Source organism: Eretmochelys imbricata, chromosome 7 (genome assembly GCF_965152235.1).
Source record: "Eretmochelys imbricata isolate rEreImb1 chromosome 7, rEreImb1.hap1, whole genome shotgun sequence".
In the NCBI taxonomy this organism is placed as follows: domain Eukaryota; kingdom Metazoa; phylum Chordata; order Testudines; family Cheloniidae; genus Eretmochelys; species Eretmochelys imbricata.
Window position 1 is genome coordinate 64,889,253 of NC_135578.1, and position 16,492 is coordinate 64,905,744.

Consider the following 16,492-nt stretch of genomic DNA (forward strand, 5'->3'; position numbering starts at 1 on the left):
AACATAGAAGCAAGAAATGATCAGCCTAAACAAGTCCTGGTATAGTTATAGTTTATCAGACCTGAATCATGAAGCTCTGAATGTTTGAGAATGCCCTTTTATTTGAAATTCTGACAAAGCCATTAAAATGGCACATATGGAGACATAGTCTGTTCCAAATCCAAGCTGGATTTAAACTGATACTATAAATATACCTCCATTTACATACTCAAGGTAGATTTTTATACTTGCAACTTTTAATATTTAAAAAACAGTGATAGCTAATGGGTGATTCTTGGAAAGCCCAGAGCATTCTTTAAACAAAAGTATTCACTAGAGAATAGTGGAGGACAAGGAGCTACAGGAAGATGGAAGAATGAACCATGTTTATTTCTTGTTGCATCTTACTTGTCACTTCTGTGACTGATTCTTGATGTTAAAAAAATTACCTTTGTGGTCAGCAATTTTCCAGATATCACTGCCATCATATTAACTGTTAAAACAAACTCCAAATAGTAGGATGGATTGCAACATTGCTGAGGTCATTATCTCAGTGACCTCAACAGGTTCTCATCAAAGCCTTTCCTCACTCTAATGGCAATAAGCCAGCTTTATTTATTTAGTTATATTTAAACTCAGCCAGCTGCCCAGGATTGTTAATAATCCTGCTTCTTTTCTACCTTGCATTTTGTGTACAGCGTGCAAATTGGGTGTAAAATGAGACCACCAGTGGCAGTGAACAAAGTGCTCTGATTTGGTAGCGTTTTCATCCATTTTGCACAGGTGTAAAATTACTGTTTGTGATGCAAGGCAGTCAAGAAGCAGGCCCACATGATGGAATTTAAAATGTGAGACAGTCCCAGGCCCAGCCAACATGGGATAGTTGGCACTCATATCTCTCCCACATACTCTGGCTGCACATTTCTTCCTTAGAAGTGTCAAGGAAACTTTGTTTTATCCTAAAGAAAGCTTCAGTCAGGGCTGAATCTGAGATTTGCAGAGGATGCATAGAAAAGTACTTTTTTAAAAAAAAATTCAAATCTTTTTGCCTTTTCCTCCTTTTCATCTTATGCACTTGCCTACACTCATAGAAATGTAGGACTGGAAGGGACTTAGAGAAGTCATCAGGTTCAGCCCCTTGTGCTGTATCAGGACCAAGTAAACCTAGAGTATGCTTGACAGGTCTTTGTCCAACTAGATATTAAAAGCTTCCAATGATGGGGACTCCACAACTTCCTTTGGAAGCCTATTCCAGAGCTTAACTACCCTTATAGTTAGAAAGTATTTTCTAATATCTAACCTAAATCTCCCTTGCTGCAGATTAAGCCCATTACTTCTTGACCTACCTTCTGTGGACATGGAGAACAATTGATCGCTGTCCTCTTTATAACAGCCCTTAACATATTGGAAGGCTGTTATCAGCCCTCCCGGCGCCTCTTCTCTCAAGACTAAACATGCCTAGTTTTTTTTTGTTAACTTTTCCTCATAGGTCAGGTTTTCTAAACCTTTTATCATTGTTGCTCTCTCTGGACTCTCTCCAGTGTGACCACACCTTTCCTAAATCATGGTGCCCAGAACTGGACACAGTACTCCAGCTGAGGCCTCACCAGTGCCTTGTACAGCAAGACAGTTACCTCCTATGTCTTAAGTACAACACTCCTGTGAATGCAACCCAGAATTAGATTAGTCGGGGGCGGGGGGGGTTGTTTGGGTTTTTTTTTTTTTGCATCTGCATCACATTGATTCATATTCAGTTTGTGGTCCACTATAACCTGCAGATCCTTTTCATCAGCACTCTCACCTAGATAGTTATTCCCAATTTTGTAGTGGTGCATTTGATTTTTCTTTGCTAAGTGAAGTACTTTGCACTTGCCTTTTTTGAATTTCATCATGTTGAACTCAGAACAATTCTCCAATTTGTCAAGGTCATTTTGAATTTTAAACCTGTCCTCCAAAGTGCTTGTAACCACTCCCAGCTTGGTGTCATCTGCTTATAAAACTTGCATGCTCTCTTCTCCATTATCCAAGTTATTAATGGAAATATTGAATAGTCAGACCCAAGACTGACCCTGTGGGAGCCCACTAGATACGCCCTCCCAATTTGACAGAAAACCATTGATAACTACTCTGAGTGTGGTCTTCAAATCAGTTCTGCACCCACTTTATAGTAATTTCATCTATACCACATTTCCCTAGTTTATGAGAATGTCAAGCAGAACTGTAGCAGAAGCCTTACTAAAAGCAAGATATATCGCGTCTACTGCTTCCACCGCATCCACTAGGTCAGTAATCCTATCAAAGAAGGAAATTAAGTTGGTTTGGCATGATTTGTCCTTGACAAATCCATGATGACTATTCCTTATCACCCTATTATTCTCTAGATGCTTTTAAATTGATTGGTTGTTAATTTTTACAGTATCTTTCCAGGTATTGGAGTTAGACTGACTGGTCTATAATTCTCAGGATCCTCTTTGTTCCCCTTTTACAGATAGGTACTATGTTTGCCCTTCTCCAGTATTCTGCAACCTCTCCAGTCTTCCAGGAGTTCTCAACGACAATTGCTAATGGTTCTGAGATTGCTTCAGCTAGATCCTTAAGTACCCTAGGATGAATTTCATCAGGCCCTGATGACTTGAATACATTTCACTTATCTAAATATTAATTAACCTGTTCTTTCCCTATTTTGGCCTGCATTCCTTCCCCGTGGTTGAGTATCTGGTCATCATTAACCTTTTTCGTGAGGTCTGAAGCAAAATAGGCATTCAGCACCTCAGCTTTCTTGATGTCATCAGTTATTAGCACACCTTCCTGGTTAAGTAGAGGACCTACACTTTCCTTCATCTTTCTCTTCCTCTTTATGTCTTTAAAGAACCTCCTCTTCTTGCCTTTTATACCCCTTGCAGATGTAACTCATTTTGTGCCTTAGCTTTTCTGACTTTTTCCCTACATAGTTGTGCTGTTATCAGTTTGACCATGTTTCCACCCTTTTGCAGATTTCCTTTTTGTGCAAATCTGGAGTAACTCCACTGAAAGCCATGGATTTACACTGGAACAAAACCAACACAAGTCAGAGGAGGAACTAGTGTTCACTTCAGTGTCTTTAATGTGGGCTGTCACTGCCAGGAGCAATTCACATACTGCAATGGAATTTGTGTCTGAGGGGAAGAAATCCCTTAGGTATATTAGGAAGTGCTATGGTACAGTGGATTATCATTGTTAACATGGAGTGTCTTACTTTGAGGAACCACATTTGTTAATTTGACAAAGTAAAAGATAATTACACTCCCAGCAAAAAATCCATATGCAAGCTTAGCCTCTAGCATACTAAGTGCCCTGGAGGATACTAGGCTCAATAGAGGGAAATCTTTTCTTTTTTCTAAAAAAAAAAAAAAAAAAAAAAAAAAAGGGATGACTTTGTGACACCTTAGAGACTAACAAATTTATTTGTGCCACAAAGTCCTCCTTTTCCTTTTACAGATACAGACTAACACGGCTGCTACTCTGAAACCTTTTTTTTAGAATGTCTGAACACAATCCTTTAGGAAGACCAGCCAGGGATCTGCATCTGCTAATACTGCTAAAGAGCAAATAATGGTGGAGAAAAGGGGGAATACATCTTAAATGTTGTACTGGCATATTGTTATCTATCAAATCTTACATTTATACAGTGCCTTTTGTCACAAAAGTAGCCTTGTACTGTGCTTTCATTAGAGGAGCTCAAAGCTCTTACAAATATAACTTATTCCTCACCACAACCCTGAGATAAGTAAGGGACCACTTCTCCCAATCCTGATATGCCATCACCTCTGAGGGAGAGCACAGCAATTACTACACAAAGGCTACATCTACACTATACCCCACACACCGCTGCCAGTGGTGTGATCATAGCTACATGCTGCAGTGAAAAACCTGCTGCATCCACACTGTGATGTGTAACTACACATGTCAGAGAAAGCAGGGAAAAGCCAGGGAACTGGTGGAGCCTTTCCAGTCTGCCAGAGTCTTTCCCTGCAATGGGAAAGGGCTCCAGCAAAGGGGAGTTTCCCCACTGCCTTCACTCTGCCAGAGCCTTTCCCCACTGAGGCATTCTTTTCCTGCAGTGGGGGAGCAGCAGAACACAACACTGCTGAAACAGCAGTTTAGATGGGGAGGCATGGCTTGGGCTAGCAGAGAGTATCTAGGGTATGTACCTGCATGCATACATACCCACATATTCTAGGCATGCATTTACTCACCTAAGCCATGCCTCACCTGCTACACTGTTATTTAAGCTATGGTAGGGGGGCTATGTATGTATGTACTTGACACACCACCGAAAGAAGCATGCAGTGTAGATACACCTTAAGTGACTTACCCAAGGTCACACAGTAAATCAGTGGCAGAGCTGGGAGCATAATCCAGGTCTCTTGACTCACAATCCTTTGCCCTATTCACTAGGCCATGCTGTTTTCTCTGTTTGGCTTTCTATTCTGCTTATCAAACAGAGCTTTGGGATGGTGGAACAGAAGGTACTACTCCTGCATTCTCTTTGGACAGCAGATCCCCTATATTTCCTAAGCAAGCCTTTAGACAGCTGGACTGAATGTTTAAGTGTGTAATGGCTAAAACACCTTTTGTCACAAAGAAGCAATGTGTCTAACAATTAGTCAAGGCTTCTAGGTTCTGTTCCTGGCTCTGACACAGACTGGTTACATGTTAATTTGCATAAATTACTTTGAAATCCTCAGATGAGCAGCACCATCAACACTCTGAATATTAATATAACTGCAAAGTATTATCATCTTAAATACAATTCTCTCTCTGCATCAACCGCCATCAGTCAAAGATGAACTGTCCCCCAAATGCCTAATTATTCACCAAAACCTTGCCATAATTTCCAACTCCTCCAGCTTTGGTTTTTATAAAATGTCTAGAAGCACCAGTTTCAGTGGGGAAAGGATGAGGATACTTACAGAAGGTATAAAAATAAAATATAAATACTACAAGATAGCAGCAACAACTTCCCGTGTTTTAAGAGGTCAAGCAGGTAAAATTGGTTCTGACAGGCCTACAAACCTCTTTGGCCTCGGCTGTACTTATCCCAGTCATTCTTTCTTTTAAAAAAAATTCACAATATCAATAAGACATAATTGCATAACACATACATTGATTTTTTTTCTCTTTCTCTCTCTCTCATTCCCCCACTGGGATTCTTTCCATTCCAATGCAACCAAGCAATCAAATGATGATTTCATTCTCTCCTATTTCATTTAAATATGATGGGTTACTAAAAAATTAACAATGGTTTCAGGGAATGTAATAGCTTTGCAGTTCTGGCCATAATGCAGAAGTAAAATAAAGACCACAGGAAGGGGATAGTCTCTTAACACCAGGTCTATATTGAAACACACATGGGAGTATATCTGGGATATTAAAAGGAATCACCTCTACATTTAAAGAGGCCATAAGTAAACAAATAAACTAAACACAAGACTGGTTGTTAAATGATTTTTTGAGATATTTAAACTAAAGAATTAAATATAAGCTACACATCAGAATGAGATTTCTTTTTAATACAATTACCCCAGCCACTCAGCTCTCTGCAGTCTATAAAAACTAGGTCAGGTCATGTAATTCCATTCATGTAATTCCATTTTTCTCTCTCCATTCAGCTTTTATTCTTTAGTGGCTTCAGCCCAAGGAAACATTACTTCAGAAAATAAATTAGGACTGTGGAGTTTGATATTTCAGACTCTACATGATTGGTTTAAGAATGAGTCAATTTAAACCCTACAGAACCAAAAACATATACAGGATCAATATAGGTTTGTGAATGGGGGGGACGGGACATAAAAATCTTAGTTGTTAGAGTTCTCACAAAAAATGCATAAAAGTAGCTAGAAAAACATAATCATGGTGTGTTACAATTAAATGGGAGACTTTAGCTGAAACTTTACTGGAGGTCCGAGGGGCTTGACCCCAGGAAACTCCACACAGACATATAGGTTGGGGTCAGGAGTGGGAGCCTGTTCACCTCCCCACCCATCTGGCTGACTGAGTCTATGGCCTTGGGACCCAGCAAGGGAGCTAGACACCGGGGCTTTTCCGCAGGGTCCCCCTGGTTCAGATCACCAGCCTGCTCAAAGGCAGTGAGGTGGGCATCCACATCCCCCCGCTCCTTAACCAGGGGCAGCAATTTAGTATTGAGGTTCCCTGCGGAACTGGCACCCCAGGTCTATCCCCACTCACCCCTGGGAGGTCCCCTATGCCTCTCCACTCCACCATCGCCAGTTCATGCTGCTGCTGCTTCTGCAGCTCTTTCTCAGGCTCTCGCTGTCTCTCTCAGTCCTCTTGCTCTCTCGGACTCGGCCCCAATCCCGTCCATCTCCAATCCCCGGATGGGGAACCCAATCGTGAAGACCCCTGTCTAGTCGGGGACAGGAGTCTTGGGGATGCCTGGCTACCACTCCAGCTGCTCCCAGATCCTGCTATAGCCCCATTTGGGCAGGAATCTGTTCCTCAGAGCGGTCATCCTCCTCCAGCTGCACGATTAACTGTGCTTTGGTGAACTTTCCAATTCTCAACCCTCTCTTTTTGCACACGGTTACAATGTCCTTTTTAAGGAGATGGTGATAGGCCATCACTCCGCTGTTCCCAAGTTGCTGTGGACTCGCAGGCCTGTGTGCTCTCAGCTCCCCATAGTTTCCAGGGAGAACCCCTAGTGTGCCAGCCCTTCTCGAGGTCACCACTTCTTTGCCAGGGTCGAGCTGCAGACTCCTCCGCCCCTTTGGCCGCTCACTGCAATCCCCAGGGGAACTCTGTTACTGCAAAAGTCCTTCTCTCTCCCAGGGCCAAGCCATTCAGGTCCTTGGTTCCTATGTTTGTGGAATTAAATACTGCAGCAAAGGAGTCAAATTCTGAAGTCTTTAGATAGTCAAAACGCTCACCAAAAGTTTGAAATAAGGATTGAGTATAACACAATTTGAATAGCAATATGCACACAATGTACTAGTCGAAGCAAGCAGGTATTATAGAATCAGTCCCCAAGTACAAACTGCAGGATTTGGCCTTATATTTGATAAAAGTAAAGGCTCAAGTAATTACTGGATGGCATCATCCATCACAGTTTCTTTTCTTGGCCATAAGAAAGAATGCCGGGTAACAGCACAAGTCTAGAAAAGGAAAGTTTTTGAAGAAATTAATGGGATGAATTTAAGGTATTACAACACCAGTATAGACAGAGAAACTGAGTCCAACTTACTTTATAAAGCACTTCAGAGGTATGTGTTTATTCTTCAGTCAGATTCAAAAATACTATTCCATTTGAAAACAGAATCATAAGACTGGAAGGGACCTTGAGAGGTCATCTAGTCCAGTCTTCTGCACTCATGGCAGGACTAAGTATCCTCTAGACTGTCCCTGACAGGTGTTTGTCTTACCTGCTCTTAAAAATCTCCAATGATCAAGATTCCACAGCCTCCCTAGGCAATTTATTCCAGTACTTAACCACCCTAACAGTTAGGAAGTTTTTCCTAATGCCCAGCCTAAGCCTCTCATGCTGCAATTTAAGCCCATTGCTCCTTGTCCTATCCTCAGAGGTTAAGAAAAACAAATTTTCTCCCTCCTGCTTGTAGCAACCTTTTACATACTTGAAAACTGTTATCATGTCTCGTTTTCCCCCCCACCCCCACCCCTGCTTCTCTTTTCCAGACTAAACAAACCCAATTTTTTCAATCTTCCCTCATAGGTCATGTTTTCTAGACCTTTAATAATTTTTGTTGCTCTTCTCTGGACTTTCTCCAATTTGTCCACAGCCTTCCTGAAATGTGGTGCCCAGAATTGGACACAATATTCCAGTTGAGGCCTAATCAGCACGGAGTGGAGTGGAAGAATTACTTCTCGTGTCTTGCTTACAACACTCCTGCTAATACATCCCAGAATGATATTCGCTTTTTTGTCAACAGTGTTACACTGTTAACTCATTATTATAACCCACATATCCCCTTCTGTAGTACTCCCTCCTAGGCAGTCATTTCTCATTTTGAATGTGTGCAACTGATTCTTCCTTCCTAAGTGGAGTACTTTGCATTTGTCCTTATTGAATTTCATCCTATTTACTTTAGACCATTTCTCCAATTCGTTTTGAATTTTAATCCTGTCCTCCAAAGCACTTGCAACCCCTCCCAGCTTGGTATCGTCCACAAACTTTATAAATGTACTCTCTTTGCCATTATCTAAATCACTGATTAAGATATTGAAAAGAACCGGACCCATAGGGCATTATACATTCTTATTTCACAAGCAGTGTTTAAAGTATTTACTGCTTCTTTAATCGGTGATAAAACAAATGCTATATTTAATGGAAAACCATTAAATAATTTCACATACCATTTGTAAGTTACCAACCATTCATGGATTACAAAATGAAAGCCGCATTCATTTATTACAGTCTAATCATGTTAAGTAGGTCTTGCAATACTTAGTGAAATTGGTTTCTGAAAAATTCTTCACAATGAGTTAATATGCTGACAACCTTTTCCTTCGGCAAGAAGGCACTCAAGGTGCACTTCATCAGAGTTCCACTGAGTTTAGTACACATTTTCTTTTGGCAGTAGTTCTCCTTGCAAGCATCAATACAGCAGGTACTGAGCTTAATCCTCTGCAAGGAAGTCAGCAGAGAACACTTGCTGTTCTGATCTGGCAACCTCCACGAGAAGGAAGATGAAACTGCAGACCTTCCTCCTCCTGAAAAAGCACAAAAATACCTGAAATATTGAAACACAGTTTTCCAGGCCTGGTTGTTAATCAGATACCTCCAGGCCCAGACTTCACTAGGAAAAAAGGTGTGTTCTTACCTCATGTCAGCTACCATGTGGTAACTAACATGAGATAAAAGCTTAGTGCAGACAAGGCAGTTGTAGTTTTAATATGATTTCACAGGTCAAGGTAAACCCTAGGCTCGATCTGCTAATGCATTAGAAAACAACAAAATGCCCAGTCTTCATTAAGGTTTTACCTTGTGTTAGTTACCATGATCGCTAACACAAAGTAACAATACACCTTTTTTCTAGTGAAGGTCACTCTCAGAGTTTTCAGGATTTAGAGGTAAGCTTTGTTTATTTCATAACAAGAATTTTGACCATGATTTTCAAAAGTGACTAGAAATTCTGAGTTCCTCCATTTTTTTTTGAATGCTCGCCCTGAGACACTTAAAGTCCTGATTTTCAGGAAGTGCCAAACACCTGCTCTACGTTAAAAATGGAGGTAGTTCAGAGAAGAACAATAAAAATGATCAGTGGGTTGAAGGGATTTGCTTAAGGCAAGATTAAAGCAGCAAAATACGTGCAGCTTTGCTGATGACTAAGGAGGCAGGATAATCTACCAGTCGCTGAAGTGTGTAAACGCTAAGAGACAGATGATGTAAATTAATGTGGCATATGGGGGTATAAATAGAAGTAATCGGGTGAATCTAAGAAAGTGGGGGAAAAAATTGGTAGGCTATCAAGACAGACTTCCTGACAGTGAGATCGGCTGTGGTGGATCAGTCTCCTTAGGAAAATTTGGAAACCCAACTTCTTGGGGTGTTTAAAACCTGATCAGACAGACAGCAATGCAGAGCAAGGGATATTTCTGCATTTTTTTTTCAGGATTACAGAGATGGAAAAGACCTATTAGATCACCCCATCCAACTCTCTAGGGATGTATGATTTTATTTGGCATCTGAAGGGTTTCTTTGGATAGCAATTTATAAAAGGGTTTTTTTGGATATAGGTAATCATGTATTAGCAAATTTCTCACTTGCTTTTCCCTATGCCTTCACCAAATTGCTCTCAAGGCACTTACCCTGAATTGACAGATATGATGGACAGCAAAGAGACTTTCTAAACATGACAAGAAATTTGGCTTGGGTGAGCCAAATCCAGCAAGCTAGATTGCAATCCCCAGTATATTTTTTCCTTGGAGGTTCCCCCTTTCTTCATATGCAGCTAAGTAGTTCATGAACTACCTAAGAGACACACAATGGCACTCCCAAAAAACACTCATTATACAATATCAACGTTAAATCTCTCAGAGAAATGCAGGAGTCTGCAAACATCCAGACTGGTAAATCCAGTGATATAAAAGATTGATAGCGATGCATTTTTATTGGCCAGAAAAAAATTATCTGCTAACTAAACACTTTTGGTCGGTCGAAGTGTTGATACAGAATAAAGGGATGGTGGAAACCCTTTATATTGAAAATGACACACTTTAATTCAGCTCTTGAAAGTGTCATATTGGCTCAGTGATTAGAGTAAATACTACAGTGTTTTTGAATTTGTTTCTGAATTTATTCTTGACTACACCACAGAAAAGTGTATCTTTGGACAATTTGTACAGCTGACTGCCTCACAAACACCCCTGTAAAGCACTGTAGATAAATATGTACAATGCTCAGGTGAAATGCCTTACAGAAGTTCTAAGCACAGTTATTTACACAGGACTATAGAGTCTCTCAACATGCTACAAGTCTAAATTGCTGTCAGTATTAGTGGCTGTGTATTCCAAGTTCAGCAGTGTATTCACAAAACAGTATTCTATTTCATTTGCTGGTTATCTTGCTCCCAATAACTCTAATGTAAAACAAATTATGTATGCTGCACAATAAATAAAATAACACTGCTTATTCACCAAGCAGCATGTGTGTCTATCTTGTCATAAACAAGGCCAAATGGCAAACAGGAAAGCAGTTCAAGAGAGGTATAATTGGCAACCCACTGAGATCTTGGTTTCTGTGATTCACAATCTCTCTTAAAAAAAGGTTTTCCTTTCACATAAATATTTTAAGGGAGACATGATCAAAGCCCTTTCCCTTTTACAGGTGTCTCAGAACCTTCCTCCTAATTAAACGTATTTAAAATGTTGGAAACTGACATTCTGAAATGGCAGCCAGTGTAACCCTTACCCAGGAAAGAACTGAAACTGGAAACAGTCTAATCCTATTAGAAGGTCATAGGTGACATTTTTGCACACGATTGGTGAGATTTAAAGTATCAGATCCAACACTTTAAATGTTTTAATCTACCAGGTAAATCAAATTGCAAGCTGGGGTAAATATCAAGAGGCTCAGAGGTTGGGATAAGCACCCAAGGGGAAGACACAACCAAATCTTACATTAAGTGCTTGGGTCTTCAGACTTGGGCCAGAAGTCTCATGAGAACAGGCTCTCTTGCAAGGCTCCTATACTTCTTGCATGTGGATGGGAAGGGGATACTGCTTCATTCCCCAGAACACCACACAGACTAGTACCCTGAATCATGCTAGTAACCAGCTACTCATCTCCAGCTCCTTAGTTCATCCACAGCTCGTGTGTCCCACATGAGGGTCATGTTCAGGGAGTTCCAGTGGACAACTGCTTTGCAGTCAGTCAGTTAGCTTGTAACTTCACAGCTATGTCAGCACAAATTGAAACTCTCCTTATTGTCTCAGCAGAGAGACAGATGATTGAACTGGCAGAGGCTGAATGCCCCTACAGCCCAGAGAGGTTGTTCCTCCATCTCAGGGATGGTATGCAGCTAGATCAATGCTGAACAACTTGCACTACATCTGCCTGAGTTGTACTCTGTACATCTGTTCTGTTAAAATTTTTGAATGTTATAAATCTAGACGTCTGATTTGTGTCCATTTATTCTTTTACGTAGAGACTGTCCGGTTTGGCCAATGTACATGGCAGAGGGGCATTGCTGGCACATGATGCCATATATCACATTGGTAGGTGTGCAGGTGAACGAGCCTCTGATAGTGTGGCTGATGTGACTAGGTCCTATGATGTCCTCTGAATAGATATGTGGACCAAGTTGGCAACGGGCTTTGTTGCAAGGATAGGTTCCTGGGTTAGTGTTTTTGTTGTGTGGTTGCTGGTGAGTATTTGCTTCAGGTTGGGGGACTGTCTGTAAGCAAGGACTGGCCTGTCTCCCAAAATCTGTGAGTGAGAGATCGTCCTTCAAGATAGGTTGTAGATCCTTGATGTGCTGGAGAGGTTTTAGTTGGGGACTGAAGGTGAAAGCAGAAATATGCCCACCAGAATATTCTACAGACAGTGGTTATATTTTGACAGCAACTGGAAATCCCTACACTTTTTTTGGAAGGGTCCCCAATTACTGAGAATGCACATTACTGCTGTCTAAATTGCCGTTCTTGCCTATGATCACATACCATACAGCTGGTCATTGCTTTCTGGAACAATGCACTGGATTTGCAGTTCCACCGTTTGCTTTAAAGGGACTTCATGAAACTATCTAGTTACTAGAAAGAAAAGGAGTACTTGTGGCACCTTAGAGACTAACTATAACTAAAATTTATTTGAGCATAAGTTTTTGTGAGCTACAGCGATGAAGTGAGCTGTAGCTCACGAAAGCTTATGCTCAAATAAATTTGTTAGTCTCTAAGGTGTCACAAGTACTCCTTTTCTTTTTGCAAATACAGACTAACACGGCTGCTACTCTGAAACCTATCTAGTTACTGGGTCACCTCAGTACCAGATTAGCCAGGACCTCAAGTACTTTGTTAAAACCATGCATTAGTAGTAATAACAAATCTCTACTCAAACTCATCAGTTATCTCAAACACACCTTGAATGAAGAACGGCAGAATTTTTTAAAAATACATAGCAACCATACAGACGCAGCTGCCAGTACTAAAGTAAGAAAGCAATTTACTACATTACATTTTGATATAGGACATTTTTTCTTGCTCTTGAATATTAACCTAAAATACTCTAGAGTAAGTTGTAATACGATAAAATATACTGCTGGATCAGTGGTTGTCACCTGCTGGCAAGGATCTGGCCTTGGAAATTTCACCAATACACATCTTTTCTGGCTCTTTTTTAAGACAAATACATTCAAATTTGCAGAGAGGGTAAACTAGCCAAATAAATGAATTGTTTAGCACACTTCCACTGGTGACAGGTTCATTAGAAACATAGTGCTTTCTAAAGATAAAAGCTTAGCTTGTGACCAGTTCCAGAAAACACAGAGCAAACTCCTCAAAACATGGCACTCCTTTCTCAAATCTCATTTATGGCAGTCCTAGCAATCCTACTGATTGACCTTCAGTTAGAATTTTATCTTCCTCACCAATCTTATCTTTAGCTGCCTGCCAGGTAGAGAAGAAGGGAGGACAGGAAAGTGCCACTTTGTAGAAATACAGATAATTCTTATCAATGGCTTAAATTAAAAGAAAAAAATCCCTGAGAGATAAAGCTATATCCCCAAGTCTATCTATGGGGAGGCTAACATCTTACTTTAAATGCTCCAGCATTCCTCTAAAGAGATTTCCAGATGAAAGTCTGGTGATACAGTACACAAGGGGCTTTGGTCAGGTTTTCTTTCACATTATCAAGTCACAGATTACGAAAAGAACCAACATATGGCAAGTTCCTGCTTCCAATTCACCTCAAATCTCTGTTAAATTCTATTAATAATTTCCGCCTATCTTTGGTACTTAGCTATCTGCCATTACATAGAGTGATGAGATTTTTCCCTCCTAAAAGCCTGCAGGTACTTTCAGATTTTCCTTCGCTAGAACTGGGTCACCTTCACTTTTGAATGTATCCTTTAACAAGGTAAATTACCTCTATTTAAAATAAATTAGAATACATCAGGCAGAGCAGGGGGAAAAAGATTCCCGCACCACAAGAACTTTTGCTGGAAACATTAGTGGGGCCAGAATCAGAGATGAGACACAAGCTAAACCAACCCTCTTAAAAAATTAACGTAATACTGCGATGGGTTGGACCCCCCGTTCTGGGGTGCCATGTGATGCACTGGGGTTCCACTGATCCTGCCCATTCCACCAGTCTTGGCTCCCTCACCCTGTCCTGCTGTGCGTCTGCACACACGTACACAGAGGTAGGGACACACCCACCTGCAGAATGACACCAATACTGAAATCAGTGCTGCATGGGAAGGCTTTCAGCTAGGGAATAACCCAGCACTCAGCTGCACACACCCTCTGGAGTATAAACCCAAAATTATATTGTCTTGCGCTGTCCAGTATTCCTTCTGCTTGTGTGCATGTTACAAAACATATCTTCATGAAACTACTGAATTAGCTAGCTGTATCACTGAGTCCTAGTATTTATGCCCTGAGTTTTCACCGACATGTCCTATTTTTAAGATGGGTGAATAGAGATGTGCTTATTTCTTTTTAATGGTGGAAGGAAAGTTCCCACTAGTAGCTACTGAAACCATATCACATTCACATACAGATCAATTTTAGCAAATAGGAACTATTACAATGTACATGCTAACAGGGAAGTTGGCCGATATTTCTCCACCATAAAAACTGATGCAAACTTTTTCAAAACTCTATATTTATTGTCAAGTTACATTGCTCTTGGAGTCAGACTAATCATGAAAGCAACCTAACATCTGTCCAGACAACTGTTAGGATAACATCAGAAATACTCAGGAAGTAAATTAAAACCAACCCACCCATTTAATTCAAATGTTTGAGGAACATTTGGAAGAAAATATGTCTTGTTAGAGATTCAATATCCTCAGCATTCAAGTAAAAGCCATAGACCTCAAAAACTCTACATCCTGTACCAAACCAAGGGATATTCACGAATTTGAAGATCACAAAAATTAGAAATAAAAACAGAAAAGAAAAAACATGACTTCCAGACCTTATAAAATATAGCATCAAAAAAAAAAGTGTGGGGGGGTGCAAACTCCATTTTTCTCTCTCTTTGCAGGTCACCTTTAAGTAGTCTTTATTATCAGGCTGTGTAGGCCTCCATCCTTCAGGCCAGCCAACTTGTGTTAACCTGTGCATGCTCTTTCATAGTAAGGTGCTCCTGAGCACATTTGACTGAGAAACCTAGACACCTGTACAATTTCAACAAACTAGTCAGGCTGGAACTACCTGAGAGAAAAAGAAGGGTAGAAACCCCATTATGGGGTCCTTAAAAGGCAAGGAGCTAAAATGAAGAATGATCACTGGGAGGAGAGGGAAGGTTGTGGAGAGGGACTTGGACCAAAGCAGAAAAATCACCTTATCTCCCTTCTGAAGGAAAGTGCTGGGGTTGGGGTGGGGGTGTGATGTCAAGGTCAGGCAGTGGTCATCTCAAGATCAGGCTGTAAAATCACTAAAAGAGCAGAATATTGTGTCAGCTACTTTGTGTTTTGATCTTGCTCTTTCTATATACAACTCTTCCTCTTACGTAAAATGTTTGGATTTCACAGCCATGGAGACTTCTTGTCATGTTAGTCTTAAAAGACGTATGGTCTTGGCTTTCCCCAGAAAGGTCACAGCACCTATAACCAATGTTTTGAAGGTAATTCAAAAGAAAAGCTGTTCTGTGTCAAGCACACCTCCTCACAGGGACTGCTGGGAGCCTGCTATTCTATATTCTAAACACTAGAAGCCCTTGATACATTTAAGGGCTATTAATATATATCATGTCAAAAGGGCAGACACAAAAGTAATACATATTGTAAATTCAAAACCAAAACAACTCAACTGGTATTTTTCAACTCAGCTGTTGTCAGCAACATTTTTCATACAGTGAACATTTTACTCATTAGACTTCCCATTCCTGTCTCCTCCATAATCCTCTTCAGACCTTTGCCTCGGAATAACACCAGGCTCTTTGATTCATCTATATGACCCATGTCATTCCCCAGCAATGCCACTTCCCAGGAGTTGGCATTTCCTCTTTGCATGTAGACTGTAGACTGGTGGTCCTCCATCAGTTGAGACTGAGCCGATCACAACGCTTCTTCCAATCTTCTCTCGCTCTGGCCATCCTTCGCCATGCTTGTCCATATCTCCTGGCTAGGAAATCATCCCACCTCTTTGGAGGCTGACCACGTGGCCATTTCTGTTCTCGCGGATACCACTTGGATATAACTGCAGTCCACCTGTTGTCGCTGAGTCGGGCCACATGTCCCGCCCACTGCATTTTGCTGAGCCTGCTTTTAACAACAACATCTCGCACTCCAGACTGCTGCCTAATTATTTCATTAGGAATGTGATCATGGAGCGAAATGCCCAGAAATGTTCATTCCATCACCCTCTGCGTGACAGACAATTGCTGTTCTTCAATCTTTGTCAGCGACTATGTTTCGCTGCCATATAACATCGCTGGAAGCACAGTCGAGTTAAGATTTGCACAAGTTGTTTTGCTGATCTTTCCTTGGAGGATGTTCTTGGTGTCATTGAATGCACACCATCCAGCTTTTTTACTGTGGGACAGTTCACCTTTCTGATCGTGGTGCATGTTGACTTCCTGGCCCAAATAAACATATTTATCAACCTCTTGGATCTGCTCTCCCCCAAGAGTTATTTGGGTTCTTGGAAGAACATCTGGTCAAAAATGAAATACATGAGATGAGTTCATTTTTTAATCCGACTTGACTACTTTTTGCGTTCAGTTCTTTAAGCATTCTCTCAAGCTGGGCTGTATTTTTGGCTATCGGCACTATAACATCTGCGAACCTGAGATGGTTTAGCCACTCACCGTTAATATTAATCCTGCCTTTCAAGT

At 40.9% G+C, this 16,492-nt stretch overlaps 1 protein-coding gene across 6 annotated transcripts in view; it reads right to left on the bottom strand.

Annotated features, from left to right (window-relative positions):
- KCNMA1 (potassium calcium-activated channel subfamily M alpha 1) overlaps positions 1–16,492 on the bottom strand; it is an 845,861-nt gene that overhangs the window by 685,067 nt on the left and 144,302 nt on the right. The window lies entirely within an intron of this gene.